The 25077-nt window shown below is 39.4% G+C and overlaps 1 pseudogene; it reads left to right on the top strand.

Annotated features, from left to right (window-relative positions):
- Positions 1-21962: 21962 nt before the first annotated feature.
- Positions 21963-23244, top strand: LOC114028939 (annotated as a pseudogene).
- Positions 23245-25077: the final 1833 nt, after the last annotated feature.

The following is a 25077-nucleotide window of genomic DNA, read 5'->3' as shown; positions in this document are numbered from 1 at the left end:
ACAGCTAGTAAGTGTCAAGTGTCTGAGGCTGGATTTGAACTCAGGTCCTCCTGACTTCAGGGCCGGTGCTCTATCCACTGTGCCACCTAGCTGCCCCCAAAATATCACTTTTTGCAGATGATACGATGTACTTACAGAACTCTAAAGTGTTAAATAAAAATATTAATCAAAATAAAAACTTCATCAAAGTTTTAGAAATTAAAGAAATCTAAATAAAATATAAGCCTTTCTGTATATTACTAACAAAATGTACCTGGAAGAGATAGAAAGAGAAATTCCTCAGTCTTATTTTTTAAAAAGCAGTGAACGATGCTCAAATAGTGTTGATATAAATGTCTTCATTAGAGATGAGGAAAAGTTAAAAGAAAAGTACCCTAACCCAGATAGGAATCAGGGTTGGTGAGCACCTATAGAGAAGGGAAGAACTATGGGGCAAAGTGTTTCACAACATCTCCCTGAAGAACCTTTTTGGCACCACCTATGTAGATCTGGGGGCAGCTAGGTCATGCAGTGGATAGAGCACTCACCCTGGAGTCAGGAAGGCTCATCCTCATGAGTTCAAATCCTGCCTCAGACTCTTAGCAGCTGTGTGACCCTGAGCAAGTCATTTAACTCTGTTTGCCTCAGTTCTTCATCTGTAAAAATGAGCTAGAAAAGGAAACATCAAACCATTCCAGTATCTTTGCCAAGAAAATCCCAAACGCAATCACAAAGAATTGGACACGACTGAAACAACTGAACAGCAAGAACAAAAAAAAAATGTAGATCTGAGAGACTGCTAGAAGAAACTGACAAAAATATGTGAAGAGCAACTTTCAGGCATGTGGCCCATGAGGTCTCTAAAAGAAATTATTCTAAACAAGCATTCACAATAGGCATCAGACAAGTAGCTGGGAAGGAATGAATTTAAAAGAACATTTTCCTAAATCAGAAACAATCGAACAAGTGTTGCAGGGCTTCAGGGCACAGCAACAAAGACATCTGGTTAGCGGTGCAAGGAAAGCTCTTTGGTATCTAAGGCAGACAAGCAACTACTGTACAGAGTGAGGGCTACAGAGGCGAGATATGACTAACAGTGGCAGAGGTAACACTGAAGCAGACAGCTAGAAGGCAGAGTTGGTTGTGATCGACAGTGCTACAGGTAGAGCCTGGAACTGAGGAGGCAAGAAAGTGCCCAGTTATTTCAGCAGAAATTCTAGACTGCCCTGGCTCCAGTTTCTCCAAAGCATGGGCCCTTCTTTCTAACTCCAGGGATTGGTTAATTTTTCCTTACCGGCAAAGGATTCTGGGGAGAGGAAATAGTGAGAGAAGGGGAGGAAAGTATTTTCCACCGGAATGAGGGTTTGGGAACAATTTTATTGCAGGGTTTTTTCTGTCATGTTTGGTCAATATGGTTCAATTACATTATTATGAAATTATTATTTGATTTCAGTGATTTGCTTGGACTATGAGAAAAGTCTGCACAGGATGAAGGTTTAAGCCAAGAATCTATTTTTCTTCCCTCATTCTCAACCTAAGTATAAGGGGGGTGGGGGGAGGGAGACAGCAGCACAGACTCATAGAAAAGATAGAGACACATTCCCATTGCGTATAATTACAGAGTAGCCTACTTCAATGAAGCTCTGTTGAACAGGGCTACCATCAAGCCCCAAATGAGATAACACTACAAGACTTTATGACATTGCTCCAAACAGTTTTAAGGGCATAAGCTCAGGAAGAAAAAAGAAATTGATTTTCAACATTTGCGTACTTTCAAATCAGCCCAGTATACTCTTGAATACTGATAATGTCACCATAAATGTGCTCAAGCACTCCCTCAAGCCTTAAGGATTCTGTGCACTGATTTATACAGAATTTTAAAACACAAGGCTTTGGCAAGGCCTTCCATCCCTTTCCACTGCTCAGAAGATTCAACCTTTCTATTTTAAAAACAGCCTTATTTCATCAAAGCAAGCTTCAAAGTCATCAAGATTCTATCTCTGACCCCACCACTTGACACTGTATAATAGCAAAGTTAAGGACTGTGACTGATCTTCACCAGGAAATTCTGAGAATTGGCAGTGATTCAGGGTCTGGGCCTGAGTACGATTTACACTCTTGGCATCCTACTCAGGATAGCCTCCAACTTCCTCCTGGTATCCCTGGCATGAGGGACTCAGATGACTCAAGCTCTTTCCCCTCACACGCCCTCCCCCAACACACACACACACACACACACACACACACACACACACACACATGCTAACCAATAGTTATCATTCCATCAGTGGTCACTCAGGAAATCTGCCCCAGGCCATAATTTGCACCAGACAAATTCCTCATCGCCTACATCTCTTCCTTGCATTCTTTTTCTGAATCATCATCATTTAGAAAAATTATTGCCAGCAGTGTATGATTCCCTGTAACACATGCTTATCATGGCCTGGGAAATGACTAATTTCTCATACTCCTTGTTTGTTTCTTGAAAAATGAGCAGGCCTCTTCTTTTGACAGAAAGTCTTTTTATTTTCTTCTGTTTTTCTGTCAGGACAGTATGCTGTTGGATTGTATGGTATTTTGTTTTCCTTGCTAAGAAAATCTGCACAGGGGATTTCAACTTCATACTTCAGACCTTAGTTGAAGTATTTACCCCTTGAAAGTGATTATCAAAGATTTTCTAAATAGTGTGAAATTTGGTAATTTGGTAATGCTGCTCAATGGAAAAGCAAGGGATATATTCAGGGTGTCCCCAAAGTCTTGGTGTATTTTAAAGTTACTAAAGCTTTAAAATGCACTACGACTTTTGGGACACCATGTGTGTATTCACTTATATGTTTGTATACACTTATATGCCATGTACATATATATTTATATACATATATATATATACATATGCATATATATAAACAGATAAGTTTAACTGCATTTAGTCATTTGTCTCAAAACAGTCCTTCAAATTTTCCATTTCCCCCTATGAAAGTTGTAGACAAAGTAAGAGGAAAAAAAAGCTGGAAGCGATATTACTGATCTCCTCACTCTATAAATAAATATTCAATCCCCTCATTCTATAAATAAGGAAACAAAGTCACAAGAAGGCATCTAGGTGGCACTACAGTGGATAGAGTGTCAGGCCTGGAGTCAGGAAGATCTGAGTTCAAATCTAGCCTCAGACACTTGCTAGCTGTGTGACCCTGGGCAAGTCACTTCACCCTGTTTGCTTCAGTTTCCTCATCTGTAAAATGAGCTGGAGAAGAAAATGGCAAACCACTGCGGTATCTTTGCCAAGAAAACCCCAAATAGGGTCCCAAAGAGTCAAAAATGACTGAACAAGAAGGCACAGAGAAGAGAAGGGACCTGTAAAAGGTCACATTGAAAGTTGGCATCAGATGTAGGATTAGAGACACAGACTCTTAATACCTAATCCAATGGGAAAGGGGAAGCAGGTCAAGGCAATGGGGAATGAGTCTGTTACAGCAGCTAAGGATTTCCTTCAAGGAGAAGCAACAGAAACCAGGAGCTGAAAAAAAGATAGAGGGAAGAGTTAGGGCTTGGGGATAGGGCATCTGGCCCAAGCCCAAGAACAGGACACTCAAGTTTTAGAAATAACCTTAGCACTTTCAGCTTATTTTTTGGTCTGTGTATTTTTTCCAAGACTTTTCTTTCAAGAAATGTAGGTGCTAACAAAAAGAAAAATCCTTCTGCAGAAACATAGACCAAACACACTGGACATCAACAGAGAGGAGGGTCATCCATCAGAAGGTCATAGGAATTTGAAATAATCAGAGGCTTAATCATAATAAACTGGGATTGAACTGAGGTACTGATACACAACTGCAGTAGGACCTTGGGGCAGACCTAGGCACAACTATGTGGTCAATGTATTCCAATGATAATGAGGATGGAACATAGTGGGCCATTTCAGGAATGACATTTGGGGAGGGGCAAAGCAGCCATGGCTGAGAGTTTAATGGGCCTAGGATATAGACACGATGTGCCTTAGTGATTAAGAAGTCCTGAACTTACAAAAGAAGTTGGAAATTTTAGTTATGTTGTCTATTGCAGGCTTGCTCGCAACAGCTATTAGCTAGAGTTATGTGGGCTAATAAAATATTTCTTTTGGTTCTTTCATGACTTGGGGAAAGCCATAGAGGAAAGGTCAGAGACCAACATAATCACAAATATCAAGTTAAAACCAAACAGGTGGGGGACACAGCTGGAGTGCTATATGGAATCAAAATTCAGAGGAAAGGAAAGCCATTACAGTGGTTGAGGACCATAGCCAAGGGAAAGAAAGCCACTTTATTACAGGCACAACAAAGAAGTGAGTTGGTCAAGGCTTTGCCACACTCCTTTAGCAAGGTTTTTGTTTCTTTAACCTCTTTTCTGAAGGAACTTTACCCTCACTGGTTCATTTGGTACCGAGATTTAAAGGAGCACACCTGACAATGGGGTATTCCTTCAGACCACCTCAACACCCATAAATATAGCCTTGTCTGGGCTGGGCTTTATCTTGGGATAAAGGGCTAACCTAAGTGTATGCCTTCTGAAGGACCTATTGTTGGCCACTCAATGAGAACAAGAGTGAATTGGGTTTAAGGCATGGTCTTTAAGAAAGAAATCTAGCCAGTAAATACCAAGATAGCTAGTTAGGTTTCAGCCATCATAATTTACCTTCTTTTGGGCAGAACACCTTCAGATAAGGGCATGATAACCCATGTGGGGTGGGGGGAGAGGAAAAGGAGGGGAGGGAAGGAGAGGGGAGGGGAGGAGAGGGGAGGGGAGAAGAGGGAAGGAGAGGGGAGAAGATGAGTTGGCCAACTAGAACTAGCCACTTAATGGTTATTTTTTGGGTCCTGATGGCTCAGAATGAATGCAAATAGTAATGTCTCTTTCCACCAGCAACCTTAAGGGTCTTCCCCTCCCAGTTTGATTTTTTTTTTTATTAAAGGGGTCATCCCTTGACTCATTTCTTAAATAGGCCTAATCACTGAATGGGCATTGCCTCAATCAAAGTGAGAACTCCGAAAGACCTTGGCTTAAAAAGGCCAAAGTCTCCCAGTGCATCCTCAGCCATCTCCATTTGTCCTGATCTATATCTGGCCATTGGACTCAGATGGCTCTGGAGGAGAAAGTGAGGCTGGAGACTTTGCACAGCTCTCCCTCAATCAAATCAAAGTCAATTGCAAGTCATGGCACCATCTTCCTGATGTCATGATCCTCTTCGAGAACAAAGGACAAACCACAATGCCTCCTGAGGCAAGTTTCTGATGATTTTCGGCCTAACTTCTTACCAGATATGTTTTGTCCTTTCTGGTGCAGCAGGGCACAAATGGATGGAAAATGGGGAAGGAACAACAACCACATGGGAGTCCAGCAGAATGTAAGTGTCAATGCAAGGAAGCTTTTGGATAGAATGAAATAGATCCCTGCCTATGCAGCCAGAAGTAAAATGTCAGCAGGGAGGAAAGGAAGATTGTGCCTAAGTGGTTGAACCACTCACTGTTTGAGAGCTGGACATCATGAATTATAAAGAAACACTGCAGTTGTTCCAGTCATTTCAGCAAATGACATTTTCTGCATAATAGATATTTACTAGGGTTCATTGTGCCAATGAAATCATACGTCCAATCCTTACCACTACTATAGCTTACGGTGTGTCAAGTTAATACTGTGGGATTATTTTGATTCTATTGGATAGATAAATGCTAAGAATTTTCTTTCTCTTATAATGAAGATCACACTAATGTAGAATACTCACATACTGTAAGCACAATAAAAAAAACCCTTGGGAAAGAATAATAAGTAAACTGGGGAGGTCGCAGACAACACTCAAGCACCATAATAAATAGCTGTTATTTAGCTAAAGCAAAGGGAAAATCATGAATGTCAAAAGAATTGAAGAAACAGATTTCTCTGACACTGTCGGTTATGCTAATTTTAAAACACACGGTATCCACCAGACCTCCCATTGCTAATATTCACATTTTTCTTACCCAGAATAGATATAAATTGTTTTTTAAAAGTTCCTCAGATTAAATACACATGACTAAATTGAAAGCAATGTGATCCCATCTCAATAGTGAAAGGATTTATTTTTGATGTGCTCCCCTGTATCTGACAAGATGCTAACAGCACCCCAGCAGTAAATTGGCTGTGATGGCCCATTAATGGTACCTCTCATGTCTTTGAATGTCATATAAACAAAAAGAGCTGTACCTTTCCATTCCTTTCAATCCCCTTTTCAAATGAAAGAATATGGGCATGAAGGCCCAGCTTCCTTCCTTCCCATTAGTGCCAACAACTGCACTCCTCTCCTTTCAGACTTACCTCTTAGGAATTCGTGTTATAAGAAGACTTTTGGGCACCCAGCATTTTTACTGTTACAAAAAGCTGTGATTTTAGCACAAGTGCAACCTTAGAGCTGAGTTTAATGTAGTTAGTTGGGAGGTAACAGAGAATAGCTTAATATCCCTAAGTATTCCATGCAAATCACAGCTTTGGGGCAATAATTAGGAGTTTTAAAGAGTATGCCATCTCTTCATAGGCCAGCTTTTACAGCGTGGGCTATTTTAAAGTTGGAGGAGAATGTTCAAGGTTGGAAGGAGAGTCTACAAAAAGTAGAATATGATCACAAAGAATAAATAGAATCTCCTTCTAATTCTAATACACAGGCAATTCTCATGCATCAGAGCAGGAAAAGCTATAGAGCCCCAAACCTATTTCAATACCTCAACAATTTCATGATTTTGTTAAGGAAGGTGCTTTTTCCCCTGATGTAGATCACCGCCCTCTTTATACCTTAGTAGACAGCCTTAATGAGATGCTGAGGCCAAGAGAATGACAGAATCATAGAATGTGGGAGCTGAAAGAGACTGCACTGACCTTGATGGCCAATCCATACATTAAAGGAATCCCCTCTGCACTAAAGTCAACAACGGGTTGTGGCCATCCCTCTGATGAGAAGCCTCTCTGAATTGAGCTACATCGGTCCTTGTGTTTGACAGAGAATTCTTAAGAATGTATTTACCTAGAGATGGACTGAACAAAATATCTCAATTTCAGACATGTAGCAATCCAGAATTCCTTTATTTGCCCCTATGTGTTGCATAAGGCCCATGTGCTAATCCATTGGGTGACACCTGTTATATGAGACCCAGCTGCCAAACTGTTTCCCAAAGAATTTAGTTTCATATGAAAAGTACTTCTCTCATCTAGATCAGCCATGAGGCTGAAAGGTACCCATCCAGTGTCCCACTTCAAAGAAATATTATCTCGGCCTCCCCGCTTTGTGTGAAATCTAAGCTATTCCCCTATCTTTTCTATCAGTCTTTTAAAATTCTTTTTGCTAGCACACTGTAGCTCTTGTTGCCGTGGGGTTTCCAATGGTCCCACACTTAGGCCTTTTGCAGTTTACAGTCCCTGGATGATTAACAGGCTCATGGGGGAAGGCTTTCCAGATTAAAAGGACCTACAATTGTTAGTGCTCTGCAGACACAACCTTCAAGAACCCTGGGTCATTTCCACCCCACAATGAGACATCAAAGGAGTACTGTAGTAGAAGAGACACATCATCCTTGACAGATACAGAAAAAAATCTTGCCTTAATATAGAGTTGCCATGGCAGCCCCAGGGCCACAGGCTTGGGAGAATATAAAGAAAAAAGGCATAGGGTTTTCCTACCTCCTAACTATTCCAGGCCAACCTTTGAACATGATCATAGGGGTATTTCCAGGTAAATGGGTGGAGAACATTGGACACAGGATGGTGAACTCCCAAACTTGTCAAGTCAGATGATCAATCTGTGATAATAAAAGAGAAACAAAATAATGGATAGCTATCAATAAATCAAAAAATTAAAAAATAATTCACAATTAGCATAAACAATCAGACTAATATGGATGATGAATCTTATTAATTATTAAGTGCATTTAGTAAGCATTTACTATGTGGCAAGTACCACGCTACGTGCTGAGAATACAAAGACAGAAATGAAATTGTTTCTGCCCTTAAGGACTTTATAAAAAAAAATCGACGTGCATGTAGTTAAGTACGTCTATAATACGGACACAAAGGGGAAACTGAATTGACCTATCAGGCCATCCCAGGGAGTGTGCCCCTGAAAGTCCTCTAGAAACTTCCAGAAATTCCAAGGACACGCGTGATTCAGCATTTCATCACAGTGAAGATGATAAACCTCTTGGCTGCCTCTGGACAGCACCAAACAGATTTGGCATTTGAGTAGGAGGTGGTAAACTTTGAGTTGTCCCTTGGTCCTTCCTCTGTCCATGACAGACACAGGGAGTGGAGTGTTGCGTCAATCGAAAAAAAAAGATAACAGCTTCCAGCGGGTCCTCTCTTCCTTTGGATATTTAGAAGGGTGGGATGACAGAACTCCAAAACTTCCAGTGAGGGGAATGAAAGGGATGACTCATACCTGGGTCCCTGGATGCCTTTTCCATATTGTGTTTGCTCTTCTCTGATCTTAGGTGAATGAGTCTCTTATCTTGAAATGGATGTGTCCAGGCTTGGAGGTGACCATGTGAGCTTGAAAATTCTGTAGGTCCTGGATCCACTGAGTAAAGCTGCCTGGTTTCAAGGGCCATTTCTTCATCAAAGAAGAGACCACTAAGAAGAAGAGGACTGACCCCAAACTGGCTGTTTTGCCAGAGGAGTACTTAGAATTGTTTGGACAGTGCAGCATCGAGGTAAAATGTAAAATACCTAATTAGCAACTCTATAAACTACCTCATGTTCTGATGAGGTTTAAGCAGAGGTGTGCCAGCTACAAGCAGATTGTAAAAAGCCAATTGTTAAATTTTCAGTGTGAGCACTTATAGCCCAGAAATTGTCATTCAGTAGAAATCAGGGCTTGATTTATGTTTTGTTGACTGTCTAGACTTAAGAAAGTGTTAGTAACGCATATTAAACTTTAAAGTATGTGCACACTCTCATAACTTACATTTATATAGTAGCTATATTCGTAGTGCTTTAAGGTTTGCAAAGTGCTTTATATCTATTATCTCATTTGAGGCACGTGACCCCCCTAGGTTTAAGTACCAGCCCTCTAGGAGATTGTAACAGTGGTTATAAGTTACTGAATCCTATTTTTAAGTTGTTCTGTTAATGTGTGCTATTAGTCTTTTACATTTAGCATTCTTTTTTTTTTCTCTAGGAAATAAATACCTCTCCCATATCTGGTTCATATTGTACATTGAGTATCTTCCTATTCTGCTGTTTTTGGAAATCTTACTACTTTCCTTTGATAGCTCCCATCCATGTCCTGTCCCTTAACTGTTAGTGTACTGTACTTACCCCAGGGCTCTGTACTGGGCATTCTTCTCTTTACATTCTTTTTCAATGACATCATCACCTCCCATGGGTTCAAGTATAAGCTATACAGATGACTCTCAGCTCCAACCCTGGTATCTTTCTTGAACCCCAATCCTATAACACTAACTAACTACATGTCCTGTAGACATCTCAAATTTAACATTTACAAAACAGAACCCATTATCATCTCCCCTCCTCAAAAGAAAATTCATCCCTATTTGTAACTTCCCTATTTTTATCAAATAATCTATAATCCTTCCATTTCCCCAGGTTCTTAACCTTGGTGTCACTTATTTGTTGAATACAAGAAAAGTTGCAAAATATATAATCTTTTTCTTTGCTACTTTTTTATATGGAAATATTCTCTCCTTGTAGGTATTCATTAAATTCAAAATAGAAAAACAATTGAAAGAAATATTGCTAAATATAACATCCAAAATACGTATCATCAAAAAAGGAGGTGGGGCAGTCATGCAGCAAGAGTAAGAGAGAACAAATGGACATCCCCACATGCTGTTCCATGGAACAATGAAATACCTAGAAGAAGGCCTCCAGCATGTTAGGTAGATCCTCCATGGAGGATTTTGGAAAGAACATAGATAAGAATCACACACAGGGGAAGAAGGTGTGGAAGACTGTGATCTGCACTGATGGAGGGAGTACCCACTCGAATGAAATATCCGACAAAAAGTAACAAAGCATTTGGGGGTCAAAATACGTGATCAGAAGTGGTCCTCTTGTCAACCGAAAATCACTGTATTCCTACTGTAAGAAACTTGACACTCATACGTACATTTCTTTCATTTACTTTGTTAGCATTAGCAGATCCCTATCTACTTTTTCTTTTCCTTTCAGTAGCTTAATGGGAAACTTCACATATGTTCATGTCATTCTAATTTCGTTACTTGACACATAAAAGGCTTTTACAGAAAGGCAAAGGATACATGACAATATAGAACATTTCTAAATTACAAGTTACGTAAAAGTCAGGTTGTCATTTCAGAAACACAAACTTTAAAACCAAAGAGAATAGGAGAAACAGTAACTGGAGAGAACTGTACAAGCAATTTTCTTTCTTCTATTGTTTCTTTGTAAATAAGTGCTTTTTTCACCAAAATATACTGGAGTATCACAAAACATTGCACCAGGAGGGACTGTCATGCCGTGGATCTTTGGGATCATAGAATGATAGTGCTGGAAAGGACCTTAGAGGTCATCAAGTTCCACAGAGGTGAGATGACTTGGCCATAGTCACAGTAGTAAGTTGAAGAGTAGATATTGAAACCCAGGTCCTCAGACTCCAAATCCAGTGCGTTTTGTATCACACCGGGAATAAAATTCACATAGATACAAGTGTGATGGGAGCTTGCCTTTACCAATTTTTCCACATGAACACATGAGTTTTCAAAGCTGAGAGCTTTACCTTATAACCTGACCCACTCGAAAAATAAATTTGCTATTAGACAGGTATGTATCACAATAATATCTGATGTATCTGATGCAATCCCACCAGAGATGGATTTTTCTATCTTTTATCATCTTTGTCAATTTGATGGGTATAAGGTGATACCTTAGAGATGTTTTAAGTTTCACGTTTCTGATAAATAGCAATTTTGAACACTTTTTCAGCCAGTTGCTGTTAGTTTACATTTCTGCTTCAGAAAACTGATTTCATATACTTTGAGGATTTATCTATTGGGGAATGTCTCTTACTATTACGTATCTTCTTATCAATTTCCTAAAGATGTTAAGTGTTAGACTTTTAAAGCAAAGAATTTTTTCAGTGAGTAGTTTTTATTTATTTGTCTTTAAGTGCAGAATCTGCATTTCAGAGCTAGAAGGGCCCTTAGAGATCAGGACATTTTAGAGATATGTAAACTAAAGCCCGGGGAGGAGGAGTCAGATGCCCTAAAATATACAGGTAATAAATAGCAGAGGCCTTCCTCCAAATCCAGGAATTTGCATTCCATCCTGCTACATTAGGACAAGAAAGTAGCCTATACAGCAGCCAATGGCCCAGCATCCACAGACTCGAGGAGGGTACCACTTTGTGGAAGTTGATAACTTTCAGTAATGAGTCAATTCATTTGAAATATAAGGAAAGAAGAGAAGCTACAAAAAAAAGAAGAACAGAGAAAATATTAGAACATTGGGTTCTTTGTTCTGGGATTGAAGATTTTTTAAACTTATCTTCTCAGATGGACGCAGTGTTGCACAGTGGTTAGCATACTGAGCAAGATGCAGGTTCAAATCTCACTTCTGATACTTAGTAATTGTGTGAGTCTGAGCAAGTCACTTAACCTCTATATCTATCAGGCTTAGGACTGATCTACTAAGGGATTTTCTATACCTGTAGTTCCCAGCTGAAAAAATTATAAATTCTGTATCTGCATAGCTTATATTTGTCCCAGACTATATCCAAATTGTATCTTTTCCTATCTTTTCCATATCTCAAATATTAGTCTTATTAGTTTGAACAGAAGCAGCTAGGTGGTGCAGTGGATAGAGCTCTGGGCCTTAGAGTTGGGAAGACCAGTGATCAAATGTGACCTCGGACATTTACTAGTTCTATAACTCTGAGCAAGTCATTAACCTCTATCTGCCTCAGCTTCCTCATCTGTAAAATGGAATAATAAAAGCACCTACCTCCTAGGGTTGTTGCAAGGCTCAAATTAAACACTATTTGTAAAGCATTTATTTAGCACAGTGCCCATTACAGAGTAGGCACCTAATAAATCCTTGTTTCCTTCTTTTCTTCCTTCCTTTGAACATGGGTCTTACCATCCTAACTCAGAGAACAATTTCATAAGGCAGGAGCCATCTGTAGGAGTTGGAGAATACTATTACTCAGACTTTTAATCGTTTTGTGGCTAGTTTTTTTTTTTAGTTTTCCTAAGCATCTATTTCCATATTTCTCTTACTCTTCAACTGCTTAGCTCAGTTGGTTAAAATAACACTACCTAAAGTTTACATAGAGCTTAAAGGCAAGTAGATGGCACAATGGTTAGAGCATTAGACCTGGAGTCAGGAAGAGCTGAGTTCGTATATGGGCTCAGATACTTTCTAGCTATGTGACCCTGGACAAGTCACCTACTCTCTCTTTGCCTGAGTTTGCCCATCAACAAAATGAGGATAACAATAGTACCTATCTCCCCAGGTAATTATAAGGATCAAAATGAGATATCTGTAAAGCGTTTTGCAAAATATAAAGTGCTCTATAAATACTGGCTTTTATTATTTACTTACAAAGCACATTGGTACCCTTTCTTTCATTTGATTTTCACAACAATCATACATGATATATTGGCATCATTTTACATTCCTTACAATGATAGATTAGACTGCTATCCTCAATATCCTTATCAGCACACTTGTGGTATTTTTTTTTCATTTCTTTCTCTCTTTCTGGTGGGTATAACATTCTAAAGTTGCCTGGATATGAATTTTTGTGATTATTATCACCATCTTTCCATGTGGTCTTGCTACTCCCTCTATATAACATTTCATTTCCCCATCACCATACTTTACATAGGCTGTGGATGTCCCAGGTCTGGAAGGCATTCTTCCTCAGAGCAGAGGTATCACCATCTAGGGGAAACCTTTCAGCATCCCTAATGCTAGTTTGCACTTGCTTTACATATATCTTGTATTTACTTATACATGTACACGGTGCTTCCCCCAAGATAATACAAGCTTTCTGAAAGCAGGGACTGCTTTGGTTTTGTCTTTGTATGCTCAGCATCTGCTGGATGCCCAGCAGCACTGGGCACAGAGTAGACACTTGATAAATGCTTATTGAATACACAGAGCAGATGGATGCCACCGATCTGTAACTTTCTGCAGATTGGTCAATAGCTTAGAGCCTTAAGAGAGTTTCCTAAGGCTCAAAGAGTTTAAGTGATGTGTCCCTGGTCATATAGCTAGTAAGTGTCAGAAGTGGAATCAGAACCCAGGTCTTCTGACTCCAAGTCCAGTACCAGGTCCACACTATGTTATAATCAGCAGAGAAGTTATTAACCCATTTTTACTGACAAAGAAGTTGAAACTAACATAGAGTAAGCAACATGGCCAAGGTCCACAGTTGTATGGGAACGTCCAGCTAAACCTAGGTCTTAACTCGCAGTCAAATGGGCTTTCTACTATATCATACCAACTCTCTATAGGATGTGCTTCTAGAGCTTTTCAGAATCTGATCTATGAACTGACCACTGGTATTCTACAAGTTGATCCTTGTAATTATGACAATGGCCATAATTTCATTTCTGTTGTGAAATAATAATGACTGTGGTTTTCAATACAAACTAAGCTACTTCATTAGTGCCCCATCCAAAATAATCACAATATTTCCATTCAGTTTCATGAGGTGTTTTGACAGAAGGGAGAAGGACAGTGGCAATTGGGAACAAGTGTTCCTGACATATTAAATATTTAAGAAACATCCATGAAGTAGACTCTTTTGTACTGATGAAGTATACAAGGTTATCACCTGGGATGGATGAAGAAAACATCACTCTGCAATATGTCCAGAGTTTCTCTTTTCTGGCTCCAACTTAGAGCTCCACTTCAGACAACTTGCTCAAAAACACTGGTCAGTGCAAATTCATCCCCACTCCAGGAAAAAAAAATCTCAAAAAGCATTTTAGAGAGGTGTAAACTAAGGCCAAGGGAGGAGGAGTCAGTTGCCCTAAAGCATACAAGTAATAAGTAGCAGAGGCCTTCCTTCAAATTCAGGGCTCTCTCCACTCCATCCTGCTACATTAGGACAAGAGAGTAGCCTCTACAGCACCCAATGGCCTACCATCCATGGACTCTAGGAGGGGCCCCTCTATGGAAGCTACTAACTTTTAGTAGTGAGCCATCCTCCCAGTGGTGGATCAATAAACATTATATTCCTATATGAAGGCCAACACGTGTGAGATTTCAATATATGGCTGTCACTTCTACAGAAATACAAAGGACTAGGAAATACATTCACATCATAATCACCCATCTGTAGAGAGTGAATATCCTATGGGCAAAAATCACACATCATGAAAAGACAGAGTAACTCCTGCAAGGTTAACCTGACCTACTTGGAGTCACTCACTTTAGCAGGCAATTACATCCACACCCACAGCCATGTGGCTCAGTCTAATCCATCCTTAGGGAAATGTCCTATGTAGCCTATGGATAAAGGACACTGATCTGTATGTAAAGGTCAGTGATCTCATTGATGACTGGTTAATCACAAAGAGAATTACTACTGAAAAATGGATAAGGCTGCATAACTGAATTTCATTTCCTCTAGGAAAAAGGTTTGTCCTAAAAGTTAGTTAACAGTAAGTGTGGTGAATAATTTGAGTAATAATTAAGGTGCATAATTTAAGTAAAATGGAATGTTACTACTCACCCATTCTAGGAAATGCCTCCAATTAGTTCAATGAAAATTCCTGTAACTGGAAGAGAATGGAAGGTATCGGGAATGGGGCAGCAGGAGAAGTGATAAAAACAAAACAGACAGACAAGAAGGCAGATGAAATTGCTAGAACCACACAAAAACAACCGGCCAGCTGGGAGGCCCAACATTCCTTGGGATAAATTAGGAAAATGTAAAAGTTACAGTGACTCTTTTGGATCAGCCTCAGGGTAGCAGCTGCCATATTACTCATGCCAGGTCATAGAGGCAGAATGATGTCATTACATCATAAGTGAAAGAGGCCCACATTTGGAGGCAATAGAACAGGGTTCAAGCTGGGACTATAGTACCTGGGTGACCTTAGGCAAATTCTTTCCCCTCTCTGACCTCACGTTTCTTCTTCTGTAAAATGACAGGACTAGAGTAGATCAGAGAATTGCAGAGTTGAAAGGGACCTCAGAGGCCACCAATCTAGTCCAGCCCACACCTTAGCAAGAATTCCCTCTCCTATATCACTTATAAGTAGGCACCCAGCCTCCGCTTGAAGCCCTCCAGAGTAAAGGAACTAACACCTCCCAAAGGCAGCCCATTCTTCTCAGGGACAGCTTTAGTCATTAAGAAGCTTCTTCTTTATTTCAAATCTAAATCTGTCTCTTTGCAATTATTAAGCATTGTTCCTAGGCCTTCCCTTTAGAGCCAAATAGAATAATCAATCAGCCAAGGAGTCTGATTCATCTTCCATATGACAGCTTTTTAAATATTTGAATACAGCTATCATGTCATCCCTAAGTCTTCTCTTCTCCAAACTAAATATCCTCAGTTCCTTCACTCAATCCTGATCAAATATTGGCTCAAGGTTCTTGACTACTGTCATTGTCCCCATATGCCCACTCTCCACCTTATAAAAAAATCACTGACATGTAGATAGTCTTTTAAAGTTTGCAAAGCATTTTGCATACATTATATCAAAAATAATGCAGCTATTATCTTCATTTTACAGAAACGGAGTCCCAGAGAGGTTATATGAGTTGCTCATGGTCAAAAGCTATTAGCATGTCAGAGGGAAGATTAGCATCCAGATTTTCCTGACTCTAAGTTCAGGACTTTATCTACTACATCATTCTTTCCATTATAATGTCCTTTCTAAAATATAGCACCCCAAAATGAATACAATACTCCAGATGTGGGCAAAGCAGGGCAGAGTACAACAGTACTGTCACTTGCCTAGTGCTATACTCCAAGCTTCTCTAAATGTAGACTAAGGTGGTGGTGATGGTGGTTGTTAGATATCACATTGCTTACTCATATTAAGCTTGTAAAGTCACTAAAACCCTCAGATTGTTTTCAAAACTATTGTCTAGCCATACCACTCCCATCTCATAAATGTATAACTGACTTTTTGAAAACAAGGAGTAGGGCTAGAAATCCGAAAAGGATAAATGTAAATGTATTAGGTTCATCCTGCTGTTCCAGCCTGTCAAAATCTTTTTGGATTGTGACTGTTATCTGGTATGTTAGCTGTCCCTCCCAGGATTTTGTCATCTGCAGTTTTGATAAGCATATCATTTATATCTTTATCCAAATAACTGATAAAAGTTTTTAAAGAGCCAAGCACAGAATCTTGGAGCACTCTACTGGAGACCTTCTTCCAAGCTAACGTTGAACCATTAATAAGTAAATTTGAGCATGGTTATTCAATCAGCTCTGAAATCATCTAACTGTATTATATTGTCTAGCCTCCATCTCTCCATTTTTTTTGCCAGAATAACATGAGACACTTTAACAAATGTCTTACTAAATCAGAGGAAACAGTATGTTCAACACTGCCCTTATTAAACAGTGTAGCAAAGGAGAAACAAACAAATAGTAAGTTTTTTTTAAATCAAATCTAGTTTTAACTCCTTGCACCTCTGTCCTTGACTTTTTCTTATACAGCTCCTAGAACTATGATTCTAAATACTGACCTTCTACACACAATCCTACAACCAAAACAGCATTATAAATAAAATTGCAGAGAGAGTTAGGTAGCTGCCAATGTGCACGTATAAGAGACACAGTAAGGATCAGTGAGTCTATCAGTGCGGAGACTCTCTTTACTTACGTAGATCACAAGCCATATAGAATTTGGTAGAGTTACATTTGTGTATATGTGCATTCATTAACTTTAATGGCACATAGTGGGTTCTTAATATATACTTGATTGTCATAGGGAGTTTCTGGAGTCTCAGAGAGATTTGCCCATGGTTGCCTAACTAGTGTCAGAAGCAAGTTTTGGAGCCCAATTTTCCTGACTCCAAGTATAGTCATACAGGAAAGAATAAAAAAGAATTCTACGCAGCAACAAAGACCAAGTTGACTTTTGGTGTTACAAATTTATAGCAGAGCCCATTGGCATGATTGTATAATTTTTTTTTTCCGGTATTGCTAAGGAGCACATGAGTAAGACCAGAAAAAGCAGATGGTAGCAGTTACCTAGGATTCATAATTAGAAGGGCTCACATGGCCATGGTACAGGGTGTTAAGTTTTGGGGGGTTTTTGTTTTTGTTTTTTAAAGAGAATAGTGTATAGTTGAAAAAATATATGGTTGAGTTTGAGAAAGGAGGAATATTAGATAAAAGAAAGGGTGATGGAATAGAAGAACAGGATCAGGGTAGGAGGATATGTAGGGTTCATGAGAGTGAAGAAAATAGGTTTAGAAATGAGACAGAGTAAGAGTTAAATGGATAAGAGTTTGTAGTTGGAAAAAGGAATTTTAGAGTTGAAAATCAGGAGATAGGACAGTCATGGTAAGATGGTAAGATTTTTAGTGTGAGTATCCTTCCGTGTGACTGAGTCAGAATAAAGATGCAGGCCACTGGAGTGGCTGGACTTTATTTTTTAATATATTTTCATATATTTTGTTAAATATTTCCCAATTACATATAAAATATTTGAATATTCATTTTTTTTTTAGTTTTGAGTTCCAAATTCTCTTCCTCCCTCCCTCTCCTCACCCACCCCTTGAGAAGGCAAGCAATATATCAATTATACAGCTGAAGTCATGAAAAATATATTCCCATACTATGTTGCTGGATGTTAGAGGTCAGTGTACTTGAATGAACATGTACATGCATACTTAAGTCTCCAGATATGAGGACAAGGGCTGGAGAAGAAAGGAAACCTCGGATATTGAACTTGAAGTAGAGAAAATAACATTGTTCAATCATTTCAGTCGTGTCCAACTCTCTGTGACCCCATTTGGGGTTTTCCTGGCAAAGATCCTGGAGTGGTTTTGCCATTTCCTTCTCTAGCTCATTTTTACAGATGAGGAAACTGAGGTAAACAAGATGAAATGACTTGCCCAGAGTCACACAGCTAGGAAGTGTCTGAGGTCTCATTTGAATTCAGGTCCTCCTGATTCCAGGTCCAGAACTCTACCCATTTTGCCACTTAGCCACTACAATACCTGGAATGGGTGATATAGATGGATGGAGCAAACATCAAAGGAGGGAAGGTTGCTGAGTGATGGTGGCAAAGAAACAATCTGGAAAGCAATAGTGAAGAAAAAGGAGTAACTGTCTCCTCCAGGTTCACTGTGTCAAGGTAGAGGCGGATGAGAAAACAAGCACCAAGGCCAGAGATGTTAGTTAGAGATTCTGTGTCTTCTGGGGAAAGCTAGGTATCTATGAGTGTAAGAAGTTGCAAAGTGTGGGCTGAACTGTAGTGAAGAGCTTATGAGCAATAGAATGGAGGTTCTGAGTAGGCACAATGAATCAGGAGGGCAGAGGAGGTCATAGGATATGAAGATTGGGATAAGAGTATGAGGAGAAATAGCAATGGAAAGGATTTTTGGCACGGTAGATGGCGACTTTCAATTATAGGTATAAGTGGAAGAAGAGGTAGGAGTGTAGCAGCCTTTGGATAAGGGAAGAACCAGTCAATCAGTGTCCCTACTCTACAGGATCCTATGACTGAGTTTGGCATCAGGTCAAGGCCAGTAGCATCAACTTTGGCAGGTAGTCACTCCAAACACTAGGAATCTGGAAGTAGAAATGGTAGGGGGAGGCAGCAGGGAGTTCTATTCAGGCTTTTGAGTCAGCAAATACCTGATATTTGGGTCCTCTGGCCCTATAACCTCAGTCCAAGAAGGCAAAGGATATGGTATATGAAGACAATATTCCATAGATGAAGCAAGTACTCAGCTCCTAGTTTCTAAAGTATAGTTATTAACAGTAACAAAATCTACCAAATGCGATACCATCCTTAAAGAATGTCCTTTAAAAGGCTAGTCATTCATGACTGACTTCCATTTCTCAAATCAATGGAATTTAGCGAATAGAGAGTACTGAACTTAGAATCAAGGAGACCTGGGTTTACTTCTCCCTCAGACACTAGCAGAGTGACAATGGGCAAATCACTTAGTTTCTCTGAGCCTCAGGTAACTCTAAGCATTATCTACTAAATGATGTTCTCACCAGTGGAATCATAATTTCTTGAGGTAGAGGCTGTCTCATATCACTGAAACCAACTCCCCCCTAAAATTAATGATATTCCTGAGGCTTCTATCACTGTATGCATTTGTCTTCATCTAACAAAAAAGCAAATAGCTACACTAGTGATTTTCATAACAGCCATATGCAGTGTGGACCAGATGTTTCATCTTAGTGAGTTAGAAGAGATAATTTTCCATATATTTTGATAAAAGTTCAAATTTATTCAAGACTGTGGATACACTGGTTTTATTTTACAGCAGTGGAATAGTTTTAACAAAATTTCAACCATATGACCCACAAGACTTATGATTCAACATACATTTCAGACCCTCGCCATATTCCAAATGACCCGTGTTGATAAGTCTCATTTCTAAGTGTTTGGCAGATTGCCCGAACAGATACCAGACATCACCCCCCCCCCCATGCTTTGTATTTTCTTTTAGAGGAAAAATGTAATACACTGATTTGGAAATTTTGTTCAAATTCAATTAGAGCAATCATTGAAGATAAAAGAATTAAGAAAGGTCACTTTGTGTATTGATTTTGGTGGGTCTAATTTGGTCAGATTCAAATACTAATACCTTACTTAATATCACCATCCCAAATGAATGGATTCATTTAATCAATTGTGATAAGAAAAAACCAAGAGAGTGTTCTTGGTAAATTAATTTTTAGTGAAGAAATCCTGTCACTTCTTATGACTATCAAAGCAAACTTAAAGCTTGGAGGAAAAAAACAAAACTAAGAGTTGCAAATCAAAAAGGTATTAAGATATCAATCACTTTGATATAATTTTTTTTCTTAATTCAGGAAGATCATGGATCAAACAAAAGGCAATAATGTTATAATAGCACTACTAAATAAACCCCTACCTATTTGTCATAATAGAAGGATAAGAATTTTTTTTGCAAGCATTACATTTTTACCTTGTTTTTAATTACAGTACTACATCTTTCTCTAAAGCAATTATACAAGAGAGAACTAAAAGTAACATAATTCCAGAAGCCACTCTTCAAATGAGACCATTATTGGATTGCTCATGAGTATTTTGACCTATGCAGCCTACAAATCTTACTGGCCAAGTTGCAGTAAAAATGAATTTTTCTTTCTGCATCTGGAATATCTGGAGTTTTATTTAATCAAATCTCACATGTCAAGAAGATCAGGTCTTGTGGAGACAGATTGCAAGACCAGGTGCTACCAGCACTAGACTTGGAGATAGAAGTATTTGAACCAGTCTGAGTTAACACACTTAAGAGGGAAGAAGCAGCGTTGCCAGATTAAATATAAAGTTAATTGCTGATCATTTAAGGTCTTTAAAACATTCAATTTAATTCTGCTAACTTATATGTGCTTTTCTACATAGAAGTGATGACGGTTTTACATGGTAGTGAAAAGTCACTTTTTCCTAAACAAATTTCTTGTTTGGTGCTATCTCCCCATGAAAATACGGCCTGTGTTATGCCCTTCTCTTGGACATACTATGGCTGTACCTCACATACCCTCACAGAGCTTAGACGGCGCTTCTGAATCACATATGGCATCCTTTTGTAGTTTATCTGTTATTGACCTAACTTTATTGACTTTATCTCCATTGCTCAATTTCTCAACATACTGAGTGGGCAGGGAACCCAGTCCCACCTTATTCTGTCTCAAAGGGGGCCTGCCCTCCCATCTCAATCAGCTTCATCTGGTTTCAATCTAAAGGGCAAAGACCAAGCAGGTGTCCAACTCTACAATTACCTGCAAGCTAAACTGCAATGAGCACCAACGGTCCTGCCGAGTGTGCTCTGGGCCAGGTAGACATGTTTACTATCCCTTTGTGAATCAACTGCACCAGGGGCTTGGCTTCTGGGCCATGTAGGATCAGTTGAGAGCCCTGCTACCCCTGAATTTTGAACATAAACAAACTAAAAATAGTACAGATTCCTCTATATTTGCAACGTCCTTGCCATGTGCAATGCTACTGAATTTTCATGACCTTCAAAATATGAGAAAATCTAGCTGAGCAATGTATCTCTATATAGATAGATACACATACATATACATAAACACATGATTTTGAGTTAGTAAAAATGGCTATCGACTCCATTTTAAATTCAGAAAAGTATTCTGCATAGTTTCCAAATTATCTTTTTTTCTTTAAAAAAATTTTTATACAGAAAGCAAATTGTTCTGTCGGGGAGCAAAGGCCCCTCACTGACTGATGCAGGAGACAGCAGAATCAATGGAAATGGATCCTTATGGGGATTTTGGTAGACAATTTAGCTCAGAAATCTAGGGAGGCGCTTTCAGGGAGAGGCGCTTACATCCCTGCCCTGATTCCCTTCTGATCCATACTCCAGCGAGGATGGGCGCGCCATTGTTCCAAAGCAGGTCGCCTGAGAACCAAAGGAGGTTAATGGGAGAAAGCCGTCAAGTCAACCAAGACCGTTTACTGAGCGCCCATGGTGAGTACAGCAGCGTAGCAGGTCCTGTTGGGGACTGGCGGGGTTGAAGAAACAAAAGAAAGCGACCCGGCTTCCCAGCGCCCGACAGCACCCCAGGGCCTGAAGCACCCCAGGGCTCGAAGCACCCCAGGGCCACTACTTCTTAGTTAGGGGTTCCTTTTTCCTGAGCTCAGGAACAGCAGAGAGTAGCGAGGACTGTATTCCAGTGCCTTAATATCCCCAGATATTTGTGCCTGGCACACAATAAGCACTTTAATAAATGCTTACTGACTGACGGGAGTGGGGGGAGGAGCAACCAGCTTCTGAAGGAAGCAAGGTATAACCTAGCAACGTGTATGAAACCAGCTGCCCTCAGAGTCTTAGAGGTCCAAAGAGCCAAAGGCAGGCTGCTCTCAGATCTCGGGAGCCAAAAGCAGCCCTTCAAAATGCCTAAAATGGCGAACAAACCCAAATGGCGTAGGGGGGAATCCAGAAGGATGGAGCCAGAGTTACCCAAGGCAGGCTTCCTGGAGTCAAGTCTTCAGATGACGGAAAGGAAGAGGCTAGATTGGGAGGTGAGGCAGAACATTGTCCTGTGGAGGAAGTTGCTCCTTACCTTGAGCTACTTTTTGCTGGAAATTCTGATCACCTTGAAGGTGTGGTGATGGTGGCAAAGCCTCCTGGCATTAGCTCTACTTCTGCTCATCATGCTTGGGGCTACCTGTTATATCGAAGGAGCTCACTGAGGGTATGTGCACTATGTGGAGAAAAACCTGCTGTGGTGTGGCTACTGGGTTGGCCTAGGAATTTTCTCCTCTGTTGGCCTCAGAACAGGTCTCCATACTTTTCTGCTCTATCTGGGCCCTCACATTGCTTCCGTTACCCTGGCTGCTTATGAGTGCAACGGTGTGAACTTCCCAGAGCCACCCTATCCTGATAGGATTATTTGCCCAGATGACAAAGACATTGAAGGAACTGTCTCTTTATGGACCATCCTCTCAAAGGTTAGGCTTAAAGCCTGCATGTGGCGTGCTGGCACAGCTGTCGGAGAACTGCCCCCTTATTTCATGGCCAGGGCAGCCCGACTGTCAGGGCTTGAAGGTGATGATGAAGAGTGTGAAGAGTTTGAAGAGATGCTGGAAGATTATGAATTTCCTCAGGGTGTTGCTTCCTGGACTAAGCAAGCTGTACAGAATATAGTCAAGAAGGCTGGGTTTTTTGGAATATTGGCTGTGCTTCAATTCCAAATCCTCTGTTTGATCTAGCAGGGATAGCATGTGGACACTTCCTGGTTCCTTTTTGGACCTTCTTTGGTGCAATCCTCATCAGAAAAGCCCTAGTGAAGATGCACATCCAGAAACTCTTTGTTGGTAGACCTTCAGCAAACACATCATGGAACAGGTGGTGGCTTTCATTGGTTCTGTGCCCAGTTTAGGTCCTTCTTTGCAGAAACCATTCCAAGACTACTTAGAAGCACAGAGGCTGAAGCTTCACCACAAAACTGAGATAAAGAGCATGCCAGAAAGAGAAAACTGGCTGTCCTGGATTTTTGAGAAGCTGGTTGTTGTGATGGTGTCCTACTTCAGATTAGCTGTCATTAATTCCATTGCACAAAGCTATGCCAAACAAATCCAATAGCGAATGAACTCAAAGGAAAAAGTGAATTAAGGTGAAGTTTAATATGTGCATTCACAGAAAAAAGAATTAATGGAATCAACTTGAATTAGACTGTTCTATAAAAAAAAGAAAAAAATCCTTTTTTCCACAATAATAAAGTTTTTCTTTATGGGGGATGAAGAAAAACATTGGCTTTGAAGGCAATTATTCCATACTTTTCATTGAGAGAACTGTATATAAAGGTTAGATATCCAGTCTATTTCATTCTGAGTTGGGTTTTCTTAGAGTTATGTGGTATATGGCATATAGGTATATGGATTTAAAGTTACTTCCAAGATGAATGCACAGTTGCCAAATTAATTCAGTCACTTCTGTCCAAAAACACAACCATTTAATAAACTTTGTCTTGGCGTTAGTAGACATTTTGTTTTCTAATCCATACAACATGCGTATGATAACTCAAATATAGTATTGTTGGGCTTGCAAATCGTTCTCATACTATACTTTTTGACAGATAAATCTAATTACAATCATTCTCATACTATAATTTTTTATAGATAAATCTAATGTATCTATCACGAAACTTAATACTCTCTTCTTCCTCACTCACCCACCAAAGATGACATCATTTACTGCATTGGAGAGGAACTGTCCTTTTACGCTGAGACAGCACAAGCAAAATTTGGTTGGTGTCTCATGAGTAAGTCCATGCTATTTTGTTGGTCTTCATATTTAAGATGAAATCTAGAAGAAACTTTCTAAAGTCATTTGGATATTTTAAAAAAGTATAAGTGGAGGAGGTAAGAAATCAAGTACTTAACACAGTTCATTTTTATTAGTAAAGAATAGTAAGATTGTTAGAGCAAGAAGAAATCTTGGAGATCAGCTTTTCAACACCCTTATCTAATTGACGCCAGAGAGCAAAAGGAACTTGCCCAAAGCCATGAAGGTAGTAAATGCCAAAACCAGATCCAGAAACCAAGTCTCTTGATTCCCAGAATTTTCTTTCCACTACCTCTGTGCTCTTTCCACTACCTCTCCACAAAGTATTTAGCAACACTTCATTCTGGATTAATGCCCCTGTATGGTAGACACATCAGATGGATTTTTTTTTTAAGATTTGTGTATTATATAGAATTATGTATATTGTTAATATGCTCATAGGATATTGAAGTATAAGGAACCTTAGTAGATCAACTAGTCCTACCCGATTTCATTTAATTATTTTAATTTTTATATTATTTAATGTCTCTATTGGTTCCTCTGCAGATTTAAATAATCAGACATTGCAATCATAAAGCAAACAATCTAAATTTCCTATTCTTTAGGGAAGAGTAATGGAGAGAAGAAAAATGCCCTTACCCTAGAAGTATTTTTTCCCATTCTAAGTAAATAAACATTAAAATTGCCATAATAAGAATCAGTGACATTTTTCACTATTCTAAAGATTTGTTACTTGATACAAGCTTCTGAGTTGCTTGGCAGCATGAAGTCTAAGCCTTGTTAGGATATTTTATTTATTTTGAAATAAATAAATTTATTTTGAATTGGATTTATTTTGAAATAAATAAATGAACATTTTACCAACAGAAAGCTCTCCATCATTTAAGATCAGAGATAACAGAGTCACAGAACTTTAGAGATAGAAGGAGTTTCAGAGGTTATTTAGTCCAACCCAAATCTGGCCAAAAATCTCCTCCACGTCACAGGTATAGACTGGATGAATCCCTAAAGTTCTTTGCAGCTTGAAACTCTATAATCCTATGATCGGCCATGTTGCAATATAGCCCAGGGCTCATAAATATACTTGTTATTAATCTCCCCAGTGGGTGATGTTGTACAGTTTTTGATGAC

This window comes from Vombatus ursinus, unplaced genomic scaffold (assembly GCF_900497805.2).
Source record: "Vombatus ursinus unplaced genomic scaffold, bare-nosed wombat genome assembly UNPS02014903.1, whole genome shotgun sequence".
Lineage (NCBI taxonomy): Eukaryota > Metazoa > Chordata > Mammalia > Diprotodontia > Vombatidae > Vombatus > Vombatus ursinus.
This window is presented reverse-complemented; position numbering and strand designations above follow the sequence as displayed.